This window comes from Meleagris gallopavo, chromosome 1, assembly GCF_905368555.1.
Source record: "Meleagris gallopavo chromosome 1, MGAL_WU_HG_1.1, whole genome shotgun sequence".
Taxonomy (NCBI): Eukaryota; Metazoa; Chordata; class Aves; order Galliformes; family Phasianidae; genus Meleagris; species Meleagris gallopavo.
Genome location: NC_139404.1, coordinates 70,475,329 through 70,493,293, shown reverse-complemented (window position 1 = coordinate 70,493,293; position 17,965 = coordinate 70,475,329). Strand labels below are relative to the sequence as shown.

The 17,965-nt window shown below is 38.1% G+C and overlaps 1 protein-coding gene across 2 annotated transcripts in view; it reads right to left on the bottom strand.

Annotated features, from left to right (window-relative positions):
- PPARA (peroxisome proliferator activated receptor alpha) overlaps positions 1-17,965 on the bottom strand; it is a 173,815-nt gene that overhangs the window by 151,055 nt on the left and 4,795 nt on the right. For both annotated transcript variants that reach the window (XM_085233236.1, XM_085233242.1), the window contains exon 3: positions 2,580-2,745. The gene's annotated coding sequence lies outside the window, so the exon portion shown is untranslated. The remainder of the gene's footprint in view (positions 1-2,579; positions 2,746-17,965) is intronic.

Sequence of the window (17,965 nt, the reverse complement as noted above, 5' to 3'; positions counted from 1 at the left end):
CTGCATTCCAAAAATTCAAAATCCATTTGAAAACCAAAACAATGAGAAAATAACAAGAGTGCTTAGTGCTGTCAACAGAAGGTGCAGCAGTTTTCGGAATGAATCTAGATTACCACCAATGCAGCTGTAATACAAAATAACCACTGAAAGAAAGCACTACTCTACTACCTAACAGGTTAGCATTTGTTGTCACAATCACAGTTTGTCTGCATATTTAAATTACTTGTGGCAATATCGCTGGGCATTACTTTGACTTAGTATTAGCAGCATTTCTTTCACAGAGAATGAACATTAACTTGCAAAGACTTTAACCCTTTAGCCTTAACAAGACATCATGCCATTAGAGCCCTTGGATTAGATCATGGTTATAAACGCACCATGCTGGAGACTGCAATTTAGTTTCTGATCTTGCAGTTCATTCTGAGGCTTAGTTCTCAGGAGATAAATGTACTGCTAGACTTACATACATTACAGATAGCATAAATACCTATTTTCTTAGTAACAACAATGAACCTCTTAACTGGTCTAGTTTTCCTCTCTATTTTTTTATAATCAGATTATTAAGGTGAATTATTTACATTTTAAATTCAGCGTGAAATATAGGTGGACACAAACCTCAGTTGTTTTAACATCACTGGCACATAATTCAAGGCAGAAATCAAAGATGGAAACCATCAAACTGGTAACATTCCAGCAATGGAAGTTACTACTCCATCCAATTATTTTCAAGCCTTGCAATCTGGCCCCTCAGTGCCTTTCCAGTAGAGATGCACACTCCAAAGACATCCCTAGTTTTTATAGAGATGCATGATCTTCAAAACCAACACATACACAGTGCTTTAAACTAAGCAGCGTTGGGAATCAAATCATAGACTCAAATGGCACTTAGAGAAACTGCATTAGCTAGCAACCCTCCCTCTCACTCGGCAAGGTCCCTCCAGGACTGGTATCTCTGTGGAGCTCACCTGTGTCAGGACTGACACAAAAAAAATCCACAGCTCATTAAGTTACAAGGTCTGTCACATATATATGGCTTTGTCCTCAGACACAGTAAATCCTAAACAGCCTATATTTATATACACGTGCGCATGCACCTATCTGATCAACCACATATATTTCTTATGCTATACAGAGTTCATCAGGATTCCTGTTCACTTACAGTTTCATTCTGTTCTTAATATTATATATGATATAATATTATCTCAATATATAATATAGTTGGACTATACAGCCTACAGGTCAGGGCAATGGAATCATAAAAGCAGTTTATACTAGAAATTTCTAGAAATCACACACTGATGTAATGGTTAGTAAGTATTTGCACTATCTCCTTAGTATCTCTCTTGATCTGGGGTGTGCCCAGCATGTGGTATAAGGGTACAGATATAATATTATCTACATTGTTTGGAATGATAACAACAACAACAAAAAAAGCATGCATGTTTTGCCTTCATTGCAGTCATTCAAACAACAGGGGAAAACCAGAGCTTTATTTTTAAAAAAAGGAGTCCAGGCACTATTGACTATCCCACAAATACTTATTACCAACTGCAGTGTTTTCTACCACAAATATTCCCTTTGATGTCAGCAAGAAAGAAGAGATGCAAAGGCTGCAAAAATGTTTATGCCCACTGCTGTCTTAATTATAAACTTGTCTGACTACAAACAAATGAAAAATAAGTTGTTTGTATGCCCTGGCCAAATTCCTAAGGTTATAAAGTGAGCATTCCATTATTTATTATAGGAAGCATTTTACACCACTGTGAATGTAAATGCAATAATAAGAACTGTATATATTTAGAGAACCAGGTCTTTGGTGTGAATACTGCTTTGCTGCTAGCACAGGCTGCCCAGAGAAGCTGTGGATGCCCCATTTCTGGAGGCATTCAAGGCCAGGCTGGATAGGGCACTGGGCAGCCTGATCTAAAGGCTGCCAACCCTGCTCACAGCAGGGAATATGGAACTAGATGATCTTTAAGGTCTCCTCCAACATAAGTCATTCTATAAATTTTAATTATACATATGACATGAAAGAGAAGCAGGAGAGAAAAGAATAATATAAGAAAGTACTGCTACTCTTTGGAAAGTACTCTGTATGTGAAATATTACAGTCACAGAGAAAGTATTCTGGTGATATCTCTATATCATACAGCAGTAAAGAAATAAACTGGAAGTACAAAAAATCCAGTTATTTCTTAGGAATGAAGCAAGCCAAAATTTACTGTATTAGTTAGTGACTCATGTTGTCCTAACTCACACTGAACATTATATACTTCCTTGTTTGGAAATACACTATCAGAAATAGAAAAAATGATGTATATTTTCATTTTTGAATAGCAGACAATATTTATTGCAATATGTAGTCCTGGTAATTAATGTGGGCTTACTGTTGTTCCAGTTTTCATTACATGAAAAAATAAGGCATAAAAAATTTCTTACATGGAATTGCTCTGAAAAACATTTCAGCATAGAGGTCAATTTACAAACACCATCTTCTTCCCCAACCCAGAATTATACCTTCACATTTCCTTTAAACTTCTACTTTGCAACTAAGTTGTCTTGTTATTTTTTCATCTTACCACAAGTTGCAGAAGAATTTTCTGGGAGTCCTGAAGATGATGCGGTAGGAAACCTCTAATATTGCATTCTGAAGGATGGTTCAGACAAGGAAGAGCTATTTCACTTGAAAACTCAAATTCTGCTGCTGCGTATTTCACACATCTGGGCTACATCCAGGCTGAGACACTGAAAAAAAAAAAAAAAAAAATTTTTTTTTTTTGCCACGAAGAATCACAGAAACATACATCAACTAAAGCAGAAACCATATACGAGAGTTGTCTTTTTCCTGTCTTTTGTGTTAGCCATAAAAAAGATATCTGAACACTGCATTTAGATCTCAGGTATATGCAGAATTAAGTACAGAGGCTGCTCCAAAAGTAATACCTTCTATTTATTTCCATGGAAACACCAACAAAGATGAAGAGCATAACAACAGTATTTGACACAGCAAATTGTCAGCTACAAAACAGTCCTTTTCAACATAGCCACCATGATTAGCTAAGCATTTTTGCCAGTGATAAGCAAGAGCTTGCATGCCACGGGCGTAAAAATCTGCACCAGTGGAAGTGACCCACTGTGCTCACTTCCATAAACATCCAAGCAAGCATCAATGAATGCCAGTGGGTGCCATTTTTTCCACATGGAGGAATTCAATGACACACCTTTGCTTCATGCACACTTCCATGTTAGACATCATTTTGTCAGACTGCCCCTCTGCTGCCATCTGTCACACAGCAATAAAATACAGTGAAATGTTTGTGGGAAGGTTCAACCTCTACTGCCGTAACACTAACATTCACCTTTGACGTTGTGGTGAAACAGGATAAAAGAGGAGGTGTTACTTTCAGAGCAGCCCTCGTAGACAAGTAAAAGTCAAAGAATAAAAGATTTACAGAAACATCCACTTTTAAAAACTGGGTCCTGTATCAGAAAGTAGGCAGGAAAGCACAAGCCATTCTCCGTTCTTCAGTGAACACATTTTAACTGTGCAAGGGCGGCAATTCTCAATCAGCTGCTTGTACAAAGATTTTATTCTTTCTGTGTGCCTTTTATTGCAACACTGCTAGATATTTCTCAATCCATTAGCTTCGTGATTGTGCTGCACAGAATGACAGCTTTTGTCAGGGAACTGCCCTGCACCACTGTGGAAAAAGCAACAGATCAAGGAGCCTGCACATATATTACAAACTGCTTTCTATACAGTGAAGCAATCTATAAAAGAAGTTATCTGCATTGTAAAGCAGGATGGCAGTACTGTTTTGAACTGCACACCCCTTGCATTTCAGCAATGTGAAAAGGCCAGAGACCTGCTTTTTAACTTACAAGTCACATAGTCTGTAAAATAACGTAACATATATACATAAGTATGTGTATACATATATATATATATATATATATATACATGCGTGCATATACACACACATAGGTGTAACATAACCATTTCTGAAACATGCTGTGGATTATTTCTTACAGGAGTTGTTTTCCAGCATAGAGAGTGCCAGTGCCTCACTCTGTAATTGTGCAGCCTATAAATTCAGAGTGCAGATTTCCTAAGGACACAGCACAGTGTTCAGGAAGCCAGAGATGGAATCAACATCGCAAGTTTTAATCTAGCTCCAGGTAAGACTAATTGATGGCTGAAATCTGGCTGTGCTTTTTAACAAGAGAAAGACCTCCACAAAGCTGCCATCTAGGTAAAAACCCATCGTGCAGCTTACGAGAGCGAGGCCAAACTCAGCATACTGGAGCAGAATCATTCTCATCTGCAGCATCTCGGTGATTCAAACCTTGCAGAGACAGGAATGCATGCTGCCCTGCTCACACACACGTTTCTTGACAACTGCAAGATTTGAAAATCCTAAGAATTCAATCTTCAGAAGTTATTACAGCGTGAGATTTACTTTAAAGAATGCTTGTCCTGGACAGGTAGATGTTTAAATAAAAACCTATGCGTATTTTATAAACAGAATGTATTTTTACATTTAAATTATATGCAATATGTAAAATATTAAATTTAACTTTATCTATGCAGACTACAAAAACTTTCTGTAGAAACTAGATGCTGCTTTATTTGCCAAGCAATTTATATCATGGCAGGGTGATTCATCTCAATGCCTACTTCTAAGTCTGTATTTCAGAGTATTAATGTATATGCTCCTCTGCTCAACACCTTAACAGCTGTGCCAAGCAGCTACCATTTTAGAACGTGACGAACATGCTTCCTTATATAAAAGGAAAACCAATACCCTCATCATAAAGTATTTACTTTACTGAAGTTTGAACTATGCAAAAAAGCAATAGACCTCGATCTTGTTAATGTGGCTTAATTTGATTATGACATCACAAATTTCATGACATTTGGTATTGTTCTTAATGACCTACTTCCTACAGTTGTGCAGTTACAAGACAACTAATGATTTTTAAGACTAAATGTATTTATATACATATACACACACACACACACACACATCCTCACTCTTATGGCTAAATGCTTAAAGCGTGCATCTCAGCCACTCAAAAACCACACAGAAAACTAAAAGAAACTCCACAGCATTTTAACATTTTCCATCATTTAAACTATGTCCTGATTTTTGAATCCAAGTTAAGATTTCCCTAAATTATTTCCTCAAAATCAGTAATGCCACACCAGCAATCCAGGAACTTACTACGAAGGCCAAGACCAGGCCAGGTAACAGAGCCAGCTCCTATCAGTGCTTCCAGTTGAAGGGCAGCAGAACTATCTACAGACTTTAGGCAAGCTTGGTGAGAGTAGCGTCATGCTTGCTCTTGCAGTGCCAACCTTGCACTGGACTTACATATGACAGCCCCAATAATCACAGCCAGGCCTCCCATCACTCCTCAGCTTGCTGAGCCCTGCAGCAACACAGACAGATGAAGGAGGAAGACCACCATGATAACTGAGGGGCTGAAGCATCAGCCCTGTAAGAAGAGGCTGAGGGACTGAACTTGGTGACAGCAGCTTCTCCAGCCCTGAGTGAGGTTACCAAGAAATCAGAGCCAGGCTGCTCACAGTGGTGTGTGATGGGAAGACAAGAGACGATAGTAAGCTGAAATATGACAGGTTCAAGCTGAAAACAAGGAAGAACTTTTATACTGTGAGATTGGTCAAGCAATGGAATCTGGAGAGGCTTTGACAGCTTCCATGCTTGGAGGCCTTGAAAGCCTAACTGGAAGAAACCCTGACCTACCCAGACAGACCTCTCAGGAGACCCTGTTCAGGGCAGGAGGACCAAGTAAGAGGCCTCCTGACCTATGCAGCTTGAAGAATCCTATGATCACATTTTGTGTTGTCAATCGCCACTGCCTTCCTGCATCTTTTCTGGAGTTAATCTCTACTGAAAAGACTTCAGCTGCTCTACCCACTCTTAGAGCCCCAGCTCTGACACCCAAGAGTGTCGCATCTGACACCAGTACTTTTTTCTTCTGAGAGAGAACTATTCTTTCAAGCACTTGAATCCCAAAGTACATTTGATTTATTTTTCAAGTATTTTTGAAGTATTTTTGATTCATTGTTGCTATCTAGTAAGTAAACCTACTACACTAGCAACATGCAAAACTGAGAAGGAGCAACATACCAGTAAAATATTTTTCCTCATCACAATCCAATTCAGTTCAAGCCATTTTTCCCTTCTCTATTCAAGAAATATACCCTCATACAGCCCCAACATGTCCTTTTTTTGTGGGGAGTCAAATCAGCTGCTGAAGCTATTGGTATAAATATATCTCCATTGTTTTTTTTTTCTTGTATATATTATACGTTATCAGCTCCCAAAGCATTCTGTTGTGCGGGCAGGCAGCTTTCATACACAACAGAAAATCAGAACACATGAACAGCAAGACCATTGAAACAGATCTCCACAAAAGTACCTATTTTTATGACTACTGTAACATGGAGACTAAAAATGCAATATATGAAGGAGCTGGGAACCAAGACTGTTGAGGTACCTAGAACGTCTACTGCCTGATACTTGAAAATGCTGCTGATTAGCTCTTACATAAAGTCCTGGGTACACTTCGGTACAGAGTTTATTACTGAACCCTAAACATATTGCAAAGTGAAACTCATAAAAAAAATCCAAACACTCCTAGTAAGAAATACAGCCATAGCTGGCCACCCCAAGGTACCTGTAAATCCAGTTAGAACATACCTACTGTACTTTTATTAGAAGACCACCTTCCTAATGCAAGTGGGTTTCACTGATTCCTGGAGTGCTTTAACTTTGTTTCTTTTTCTTTGCCTAGCAATACCTTAGCTTCATTCTCTTAATGTATATAATATTCCCTAAGGAAAAAAAAACAGGTTTCTAGTTCTGGCACCAAGATACTATTGAGCTCTGCAAGCTATTAAAAAGTCCCAAACGATGGCAAAAAAGTCTCTTGAGGCTTACTTAGAACAAGTATAAAAGACACAAGTCTAAGCGTGCCAGAGTGTGTGCCTCTTACACATACCGAAGCCTGCCTCAGAAGAGAAAAAAAGCTTCATTATGTATGAGGTCCAAAACATCTGTGGTGAGCTCCAAAATCTATATTCAGAAGGGCTGGAGACAGGCAGTACTCCCAGCTGCACTCTCTGTCAGCAAGAGCCCAGTGCCTGTCTGGGAGCAGGTGAAAGTGGAACGGGATGATCTGTCATTATAAAGGATGGAAAAAATATCAGGGGGAAAGGGGTACATGGAGCAGAACAACAGGAACAGAGAAAACATGACTAAGGCACAAACATCGGCCCATACAAAGTTTTCCAGAAGAGCTCTCCCTTCCAGTATGGCAGAAGAAGCATACTGAAGGTAAGAAGGGATAATGTTACACTGGCTTTAACACGGACCACAGAACCCTCAATAACAGAAGTCAGAATGACAATAGCAGTAGACCAGGAGGAACGAAGAATCTGAAGTGGCTTTCTTATTTACTTTTTTTTTTTTTTTTTTTTTTTTTTTTTTTTTTTTTTTTTTTTAAGAACTAAATACATCTTTCCAGGTCAATCTTACAAGTTTTCTTAATGCTCTTGGCAGCTTTTTTTTTTTAAAACTATAGTCACAGCAAGTACTCATATTAACTATTTGCTTCTATGCATGCCATACAGCTCAATAATGTTCCACTTCCAAAAAGGAAAAATATAACCTTTTTATCTTTATGACAACTGAAACTCTGAGTTACACCAAGGAGAAACTGCAAGGGGCAAACTGTGCATGTATCCTCTTGCTATTCAGTAAACAGGGAAGAGAGAGTTACATTAAATATAAAGGAATATTGACTATGAAAATATGAATAAATCTTTCTAAGTAACTGCAGCCAATTCTGACAGAAAGCAAAAGCTGTTTACTTTCCTATGTATGTCAAAATCATCACAAGTAGTTGCCTGCTATGTAAAAATACACTGACTTTTTAAACACTGCAAATTAAGCAATGGTTTCAGTGATATCCCTTGCTAAAAAATCGCACATCTCTCTAGGGCTAGGGTTCCACGTGGAATTTGAGGCTCTGCATGGAGTGATCCTTTAAACCCCTACACATCTTAGAAAGGCACTGACATTCACACTATGGCGGAACTTGCTGTCACACATCTATGTCACCTTCCCAGAGGTTGCTCCTCCCAGCTGCCAGAGATTACGACTCTCTGCTTGCTGGTTGAGCCTAGAGACCTAAGCATATTCCCACAGCTTAGCATAAAGCCATGAATTTTACACGATTTGAACAGAACCTGGGGTTTTGCAATGAGGCAGCTAAGGTGTGGGCACACGCTCCCAGCTGCAAATTCTGCTGAGGAAGCACTAATCTCCAGCAAAGGGTGGAGCGGAGACTTTGGGACAGAAACAACTTAAACCACTTCAAGGTCTGCCACGGCTTGTCTGTCAGCACCACGGCTTTGCTCCTGTAGAGAAGCCTATCGACATCAAAGGGACCGTGCAAGCTGGTGCAATTACTGACATCCACGTACGCAGAGAAGGCCAACTAAAATATGTAATTTTTAAATGTATGCTAATGACATCATTTTCACTTAACTGAAATACTACGCATACTTGCTAGGAAAAATATTGCAAAGTTATTGCTCATTTATTTAAAATAAGGTCAATTTTGTCAACATTCACAGAACATTTCCAAACAGTACTCTTGCTAATCTATGCTGATCTGTACACACCAGCAAAACCTTGCTATAAAAGTGCCTTTACGTATCTAGGAATACGCTTATGTCTAAACAGGGAATTTTAAGTTGTTTCCCAGACTGTTCCTGTATCCAATGCAACCTGTTTATTTTGACCTCAGTTCTTAGAAACTGTTGATGCCACGGTAGAAATATGCTGTGTGTTCCAACAGGCAACAAACAGTCCTAATGACAGAATACTCCATCTGTGCTGCCAGAGCGTGCAGCCTCACTCTATAGCTTGTATACGCTTCAAGCAGGAAGGCTCAAAGCACAGAGAGAGCAGGGATGCACACGGCGCTGCAGCTCACACTGCAACGTGCACTCTGACTTGACCAAACCAGTCAAAATAGGCCTTTGTTCAGAGTCTACTATCTACTCAATTATCTCCTTTACATCAGTATACTCCAAATGCACCAGCAGCACTTTTGTGCTACCCTCCCTGTCCTGATTTTATTAAGTACATGCTTTTAGGGTGTTTTGTTTTGGTTTTTAATGTTTCAAAACTACAAAGTCAAGAAAGCTGATTTCAAACTGTCTGGTATTATCAAAAGGTAAGTGTTCAAGTGTGCAGAACATATGGCTCTATTTATGGCAGGCTAGCACACCAAATTCAAGGGAATTTTCCAACCACCTCATACCTTGCAAAAGGTATATTACAGAAAAATGCATGTGGGGATCCTTTAATTATTCTTACAACCTCACTTAGAAGAAGATGCTCTTCTTATATGATGCAGCTGTGGAGCAACATCCACTGGTACTGGTAGCATGAAAGGGCAATCCTTTTCTTTTACAAAGGTCTGGTACCAATTACCGTGGATTTAGAGGCACTATATAAAAGACAGTGCTGATTTGTTTCTAAATTTGTATCTTAATTAAACTGTCAGACTACAGCAAAAAAAAAAAAAAAAAAAGCAGAGTGTACCTGATGCTAAAATGCTACTACAGTATATTATCCAAGAAGCATAGTACAATTTCGAGGCACTTACAAACGGATCTATACAACATTTTATGGTTAAATTTTACATTTTTGTCACACCAAATCAAATGGAAAAGAAACAGCATTTTATATTTAAACTATAAATTCAGCATGTTCCAAATGGTTTTTTAAAAAGCAGCAATTTAAGCTAATAACAACCACATTATTATTTTCAAAATGATTTTAAATATATTTTGGTACAAAAAAAAAAAAAAAAAAAAAAAGAAGAACCAAATTTCTCAGGAACACAGATGTAAACCTCCACGAGTTGGAATAGCATTTCTCAGCATTTATCTCAGTAAATAAAGAATTTGGTCTCACCCTGTTAAAGCTAAGTTATTTCCCCCACAGTGGCTTCAAAGATACTGAATATATTTTAACTATCTAGAATTTCAACATGTAGGATTAGTGCTGTAAACATGCATAGTGATTGTGGTCTAATGAAAGAAAACATCAACATAAACACAATGAAGCAAAAGCAAGATCAGCCATGCAGAACTCCCAAAAAGTAGTTTAGGAATTAAACTACCGTTATTAAATCGACTGTGATTAAAGTTTTAATAGTACACTCAACCACTCAGTACAACGCGTATATTACCTAAGGAATAATGACTCGTTTTCAGTTGTGATTGGAAGCCCTCAGTTTTCCAAAAGCCCCTGTTTTCCCCCATTGCTCTTCTATGTCCTAACACAGATTTTTGATTTAGCTGTACATAGCAGCTGCATAAGAAAATAGTTGTTCTACAGCAATTATTCAGCATGCACCCTTCCAGAGAGGGAATATACGATAAAGTACTACATCATGAAGATCAGGCATATTTTTGGATCCTCAAAGTAGAGCAATTGATCCTCCTCTCTCCCCACATTCAAATGTGGAACTTTGCTGCAATGGGTTCTTTCCCACACAAATCAAGCCTTAGCTCTTTTGAATTGAAACAATATGGGATGATTATTGTGGGAAATTTTTTACTGTTCTGTAATTTAAAACTTTCTGTACCCAATTTTGCATTTTCTATAAATCAAAAACCCATTTCACTTAGGGCTACAATTAAACAGAGGAAATCAAAGACTAACTTCTAAGCAAGTCTTGCTATTAATCATAGGATGAACTAGTAGTACAACTACTTTTACTGCAGTTTCTTTCTGCCTGAGAACTACATTTTAATCTAAAGCTTGAACTCTTTAGAAGAGACTGTGCCACAGATGAGAAAAATTAAATAAAGGTATAGTTAATGGTACAGCACTGCATGCTATTTAAGATGTAAGACAAAAAACAAAGCACGCTGACTTCTGTATTAAATCCCCACCCTCTCCCCCCAAAAAATAATCTAACCCCGAATCGCTAGTGACAATACAATCAATCAAGGTTATTCATGGAAGGCTCTGTCACCTTCTGACACAACAGAAGCCTGGTAAAAACTACAGCTCGAGCAATGTTTGTCCTAATGCAGTGCTACTGGAGAGGCAGCCACCTAAGGTCTGAGGCTGCGACTTACAGGGGTTATTGGGCTTCTCTCTTCACCACAAGACACAGTCACATCTTTTACTTTATGTCTCTGAACAATTCTTTTTCTTCACTTTTAAAAGAATAATTTACAAGGGTAATTAATTTCAACATCAATATTTAAATTTGAAATATGATATGCAAACAAAATACTCTTGAAAAATGAAACTATGTGGGATACACGAACTTAGGACTTCTGCTTTTTCAAGCATGAAGTCAAAATGATACTTCATTATTTTCTAAAAAGAAAAAATCCAACCTAATTGGTAGACAAAATGAAATACCAACTCCTAAATCGCTGAAGCATACATTTTATCAAGGCTTCCTGAACTTTTTTTCCTCTTTCTCTTTCAAAAAAGTTTCCAGCGTCTTCATGGCTTTTTCATCATCAGTGCCCAGATATTTGGGGGGATAATTTTAATGCTGTAACATACACCACAAAGAAATTTGTGTAAGCCACTGCATTATCTGCAGCTGTACCCTGACAGTAAGAATAAGAAATAATAGCAACTGACTCAAAAAAATATACACTCAAAATTAAATTGACTTCTAGTCAAACACACTTTTGTACTGTGCAAGGTCTCTGCTGAAGATGAACCTTGTCCTGATTGTGAGGTAAAACTAAAATATCTCCTGTAGAAATTCCCGTGTTTTTACGCTTGGAAAGGCTTCTTACAACAAACATGAAACAAAAACTAACAAAACAACAAAATCTTTCCTGATGCTGACTTGGTATTTGAATGTTGTGCTTCAGTAAAACACCAACAGGAAAACTGTCACCTCCTAGAATAAGTATCAAAGTAAGCAATTGACTTAGCATAGAGCACTGACTGAAACACTGTTTTACTGTTCACTTTCTTCCGCGCTAAGATTTCTAATGTATTTGCAGGTCCCTTTATCTCTGACAGTGAGCTCCAGAAGCAATCAACAGTCCTGTTTCTCAAAAAGTGCATTCAAAACATGTCAGATGGTCTGTGATATGGTGAGTTCTCCAGTCTTTGCTTCGCCTCGGTGAAACTTGCTCACCATTGCGATCATGCTGTACACCTAGCTGAAGGGAAGGAAAGCTTCTAATTCTGACTTCTTTCTGAGCGCCAGGCAAAGGCGCATGGGCTGCAGAGAAGATGCACAAGCCAGAACACTTACCGCAGCCATAATATTCTTGCCTTCCAGTACTTTTGGGAAGACTGGATCTATTGACATAAAGAGTGAAGAAAGAATGAGTAATAAAACCTCCAAAAACAAACAGCCTGGAAATTTCATGCAAACAGTATGAATGAAGTGGAGCACTTGCTGAAGATTACTACATAACACTTCAGAAAACTCTGGTTATAGGCCTCCTGTATTTTCACTTCTGGTTCAAAACGTTATTTTTCACACAATTCTCACTATAGCTGCAGATAAGTGAAGAGGATAAGCAGTGGTAGGAGACAGAGAGGACAAAGAAGCCATATAGTCCGGAAAACGTGGTGATAACTCATTTATGAACTCTACTAGACTACCAGTGGATGCAGAAGTAAGTTCTATGCATGCACACCGCAGAATTTGACTGTCACACGCACACAAATCAGAAACGTAGGAGGAAAAAAAGCACTTTTACAGTCCTAACGAAACTAGAGCTGGTCTTCTGTAGTGATGGAAGTAGCAGCACTCAGGCTAGCTCGAAGCTGCCCACGCGGTGGAACAAGTGTGGCTCTCCTCTCGTGGTCTCACTGCTAGCTTCCCAACGTCACACACTGCCTGCACGCCCAGGACATGCTCTGTGTAGTTGCACCTTGATGACACTGAAATCTGCAGGCAGGGCAGCTGAGAAAGCCTGCTCACACTTGAGCTGACTGTATCCTGCTACATAATGCCAATACTGCAAAACTAGGTACACTTGAATAAAACCTAAATGCAACTACATTCAGGCAACAGGATAAAGATACCAGTATTCCTAGAGAAAAACAGCAAACAAAAAATCTAAACTGTTTGATTGCCATTATTTTTTCAAAAGTTCCCTTTCAGTTAGCAATTCTGCAGGGAGCACACAAAGCATTATGATCTGTAAGTTTTTGTTTCCATGGTCCTTGTTTGATATTCTGTAAAGTTACTGGTTTCCTGCTTTTTTTTTTTTTTTAAATAAAGTCAATGACCTAATTAATTTTCCCATACTATTTTAAGACATACTAGACTTTAATTACTCGTACAGCAGAATCCTAAACTGTAAGGCAGGCAATTTCAGTGCACCTTGCTGTGAGCTACCCCGATCAGACTGGGACTTGGATATGGGCTATTTCTACACAGACGCTGCCTCTGTTGCAACCTCTCCTATTAATTCTGAACAGATAAAACAGAGTGACTAATGTGAAAGGTGGAGGCAAATGAAAGAAACACCACAGCAACTAAGCAATGGCAGCACGTAACCTTCCACTCTCGTACTGAACTGTGGGAGGCAGCGGAGCCTCCTCCTACAGCTCCAAGCAAAAGCCTCCACTCAAAGGAAGTGGAGGACTGGAACAGCAGCTGCAGCACAGACCAAGACACAAGATGCAGCCCTGTGCAAAGCGGTATTTAACCCCTCAGATTCCATAAGCACGGCCTTGCGAAACAGTATACAACTCTTCCCTCCTCTGCCTGTTTATTCACAGCTCAGCTGTTTCTCTCAAACCTCACACCCAACATCCAAGTTACCTGCAGCCTTCAAGCAGAAGGTGTTCTGCCAGAGGAGGAAGAAACTTGAGGCGGCTCCCAGTGCTGCACCCAAGGCTGAATGTAAAAGTGTCTCTCAGCTTCTTACCATTCTTCCACACAAGGGCAATACAACTCACATATAACTTATGGAGGCCTAGTTTCTGGACAATAGCATATATAAGATACATATTTTATAAATCAAATGATATTATATTAAAAGTGTAGGAGAGAAACTAAACGAACCTTCTGGTCTGCAGCTTCTATTGATCATAAAGAGTTAATCCCATCAAAATTAGCAATACAAAATTACTCTTTCTGCCCTCTTTCTCCCAGAGGCGACTCCAGAAGTAGTTCATGGTACATAAAGGACAGAGAAAATCTGGGTGCTATCTGAAGCTCCACGTTGGCCTTGAACCAATTATCTGCAGAGAGGCGAAATTCACCACACAAAGAATGGCTTTCCTTTCTAAAATTGCCATTAGAAAGTAACACCAACCAGGCAGTGATAAGAAGAGTAGCCACTGACTGCCTGGGAGAGCTTTATTATAAACATTTATCAAAAATACTTGTACAGAGCTTTAACAAAGCTTGCAAGTGTACTGACAAAGTAATTTTTCCCCTTCTTCTCTTAACGCTAATAGAATTGCGAGACTTTTTGTTTGTCTATTTATTATTCCTCTACCTTTAAATTAACGTGTATTTTGGGTTAGATGGTGTATCAAGAGGAACATGCGGATGACATATGAAGCTAGGAAATTCAAGGACGTGATGCTCACTGCCTCAGAATCTTCTCCCTGTGAATTTTGGAGCAGCACCACACGTGTGAGTGCCCTTTAACATATTCGGCTCAGCAGGGAACAAAAGTTAAAAGGCTTACAGCAATTATTTTGACAATAATGGAATTGTGCTTCTGTGTACAACCCAGAACTTCACTTAGGTGTAAGGCAGCCATACCCAATCAACTGTAAAAGATGTATATATTTGGGGAAGATAATTATGTTTCCATTAAGTTCCTTGTAATTGGTTAAAACCAATTGCCAGAGGTGGACTATTCATGATGTTACAGCTGTTTTTCTTTTTAAATCCCTGGTGAGATAAAGCAGATCAACTTCCATGCTCACTTGACTTCTGTATTGGCCTGCTTTTCATACAACCACCTTTCAAGTCTGCTTTTCTCTCCAACATCAGCCCTTTACCTGGACTCAGAAAAAAAACTCTAGACCACCTTGTTCCCTACTGATGGTATCTGCAGCCAAGAGCTATTCTTTTTCTGCTTGCCTTCAGCCACACTATGTTTTGACTCCTGGAAGTATTTTGAAGAAAAATACAAACCTACGAAAGGTATCATTTTATCCCATCAAGTGTGACCCCCTGAGAGCATTCTGTATCATATAGAAGGAACTGCCACTCTAAACAGGTAGTAATTAACATCTTAAAATATGTACACCTGAATATAATAAATTCAACTTCAGTTTTAGCTACACCAAGTAGGATTGTGTCCATGCAAAAACACGAGTCTCACAGGTGAAACAGACATATACTGTGGAGCAGGTTATATTTTAAATGAAATAATTTTACAGAGATATTCAGAAGGCACCAAGGAGACAGTAGAAATAATTGTTTTAGTATCATTTAAAATGTAAATGTTATGTAATATGTAATTTAAATGTAAATCTGCACCTTAAACCTTCAATCCATCAACGTAAATCTCCAGTTAAGAAACAAAATTTCCATGCGATCATGTTAATTCCTCCTTCTATAATAATTAGAGAATGAGAAATGTATAACCTTCCATTAAAAAACTGGTAACTATCTTCATAACAGACTGAGTTGGAAAATTATTTAAAACCTGGTTACTAATAAAAGTAGATTTAAAAACGTAAATGGTTTATTCTTACATCCAAGCAACAGAGAAACCATGCATTTCACACTGCATTAAAAACAAAAACAAAACTCACAATGACCCTCCAACAGCAGAATTTCTATGTGCATGCCCCTTGGGCCCCTCTCTTATGGAGTTTCCATCCATTTTGAGATAACACAATCAATTCCTTCCTAGGCATCCTGAAATTCATAAAAGCATGCTGGAGTAGGGAGGATACCAATGCTGTGCCCCTTAAAATAGGAAAGGAAGATTTTGACACTCCTCAGTTTAAACTAGACAAAGAAAGAAGGCAAAAAAGCTAACTGCGTTAAGTCTGTAAGGTCACACAGAACTGAGCGTTCTTTAAATGTACTTTAAGAGTCATTCAAGTTCAAGCTTCCTGCATCAGGTTTTCAAATTAGCGTTACTTCGGTTTAAGAGTACAATCCAGAACGCTCTGATATCTGTGGGAGACTTTCCACTGACTCAGTACTGGACAGACTATTTAGTTTCCTATAGACAAATAAGACAATAAATCTCATGTGCCAAAATTAATAAAAATAATCATGAGGACTCTCTTTAAAAAAAAGAAAAAAAACCTAGAAAAATAAATATAAAAAGGGAAAAGGAAAAATAAAGTATCTTGTCAAAGAGTAAAATCTTTTCAAAATAATGCTTTTTGGACATACAGATGAACAAGTAAATACACTGGAGTTGTTTGAGGATGAGAAGCAAAACAAATACAGCGAACAAAATCTCTTTGATGCAGTCACACAGCTTTCCTATCCTTTTGCATACTGAATTGCAACAAAAAGCAAGACTAATACTGAAAAGGCTTCTAATGCATTTAAAAGCCTAATGTCAAAGCTCTGTGCTTTTCCTGAACTGAATCAAGTAACTGTCTATCTAAAATAGTAGAAATATTTGTAATTCTACACTTATTGCATCTTGTGGATAAAGCTACAGAAGCATTCATATTTTCATCACCCAGACAGAACAAAGTCCCTTCTATCACCCAGCCTACTGTAACTCTGTAATACTCGTGACTGTGAGTAGCCTATTAGAAAAATATAATGCTGATTTTTTATACAAGTTGCATTAAGTGCATCACATCACCTCTACAAAAATCCCCAACCAACATCCCTCTCTGATGAATTAACTTAGATGCGAAGCATTCTGGCCTGCCACGACTGTAAATCACAAAATCACTACCATGTCTTTTTCTAAACTACTCAAGTGTCACTGCCTGCCCCCCCCGCCAGCATTAAAATTGACAGACAAAATGGTGCTGCTTCTTGTTTTCTAGCGCTCTATATCAATTGGGTTCAGCGTCTTTTTTTTATTTTGGAAATTATCTAAGACAAGGAAAAATAAAGACAATAAGGAAAACAAGGCCCCTTTTAAATAATTCATTTTATTTTTTTTCCCAGTTTGGCATTCTAAAAATATTTGTCTGCAGTTACAAAAGCACGTGATCTCTTTTGTTATTAAAATTGAAGACGCATTCTTCTTCTGGAAATGCCCATTTACATTGACAAAAGAATTTCAGAAGCCAAATGAATGCTCCTGTAAACATATCTGTATGCAGGTATCTGAATAAATGGGCAACATGTAGAGCGTACATCAGATTTAAAAGGTTATAAAATATCAGTCAGCAATGCAGACATAATTAATCTAGGGCTATAGAATATTATGATCTAATTAATATTTAATAAAGTCATATTGGTTATTATAATAATTTTATTTTTCCTTAGCTCATCTTCCTTCCCCTTTGCAAAATTTTCTATCAGCATCCAAAGCAATTTGCTCTCAATTTAATCTATTTGTGTTTTAACAAGTTTGAGAAGAGCCAGTCACTATGAAACTCCAGAGAGACTGGAGAGGAGCGAAGTGTTTTCCTCAGCAGGTAACAGCAGGACATGACAGCTGAAGTAAATATAAACTTGTATATATACGTATGTATGCTACCTGAAATCTATGGACTCCTTCAAAAAAAAAAACAAAAACAAAAACAACCAAACACCACCACAAAAAAAAAAACAAAAAAACTTGCCCTAATTTAAATAAAGAATGCAGAAGGTAATTCATCAACTATGTACCTAGTAGGCAAGCAACACTCACTTTTTATTCATACAAAACTCATTTGTTGTTCTCAGCGAGAAGAAGCTCTTTGGAGGCTCGCTGCCCCCCTGCTCTCTCTCCTTTTCATAAAAAATCATGATCAGT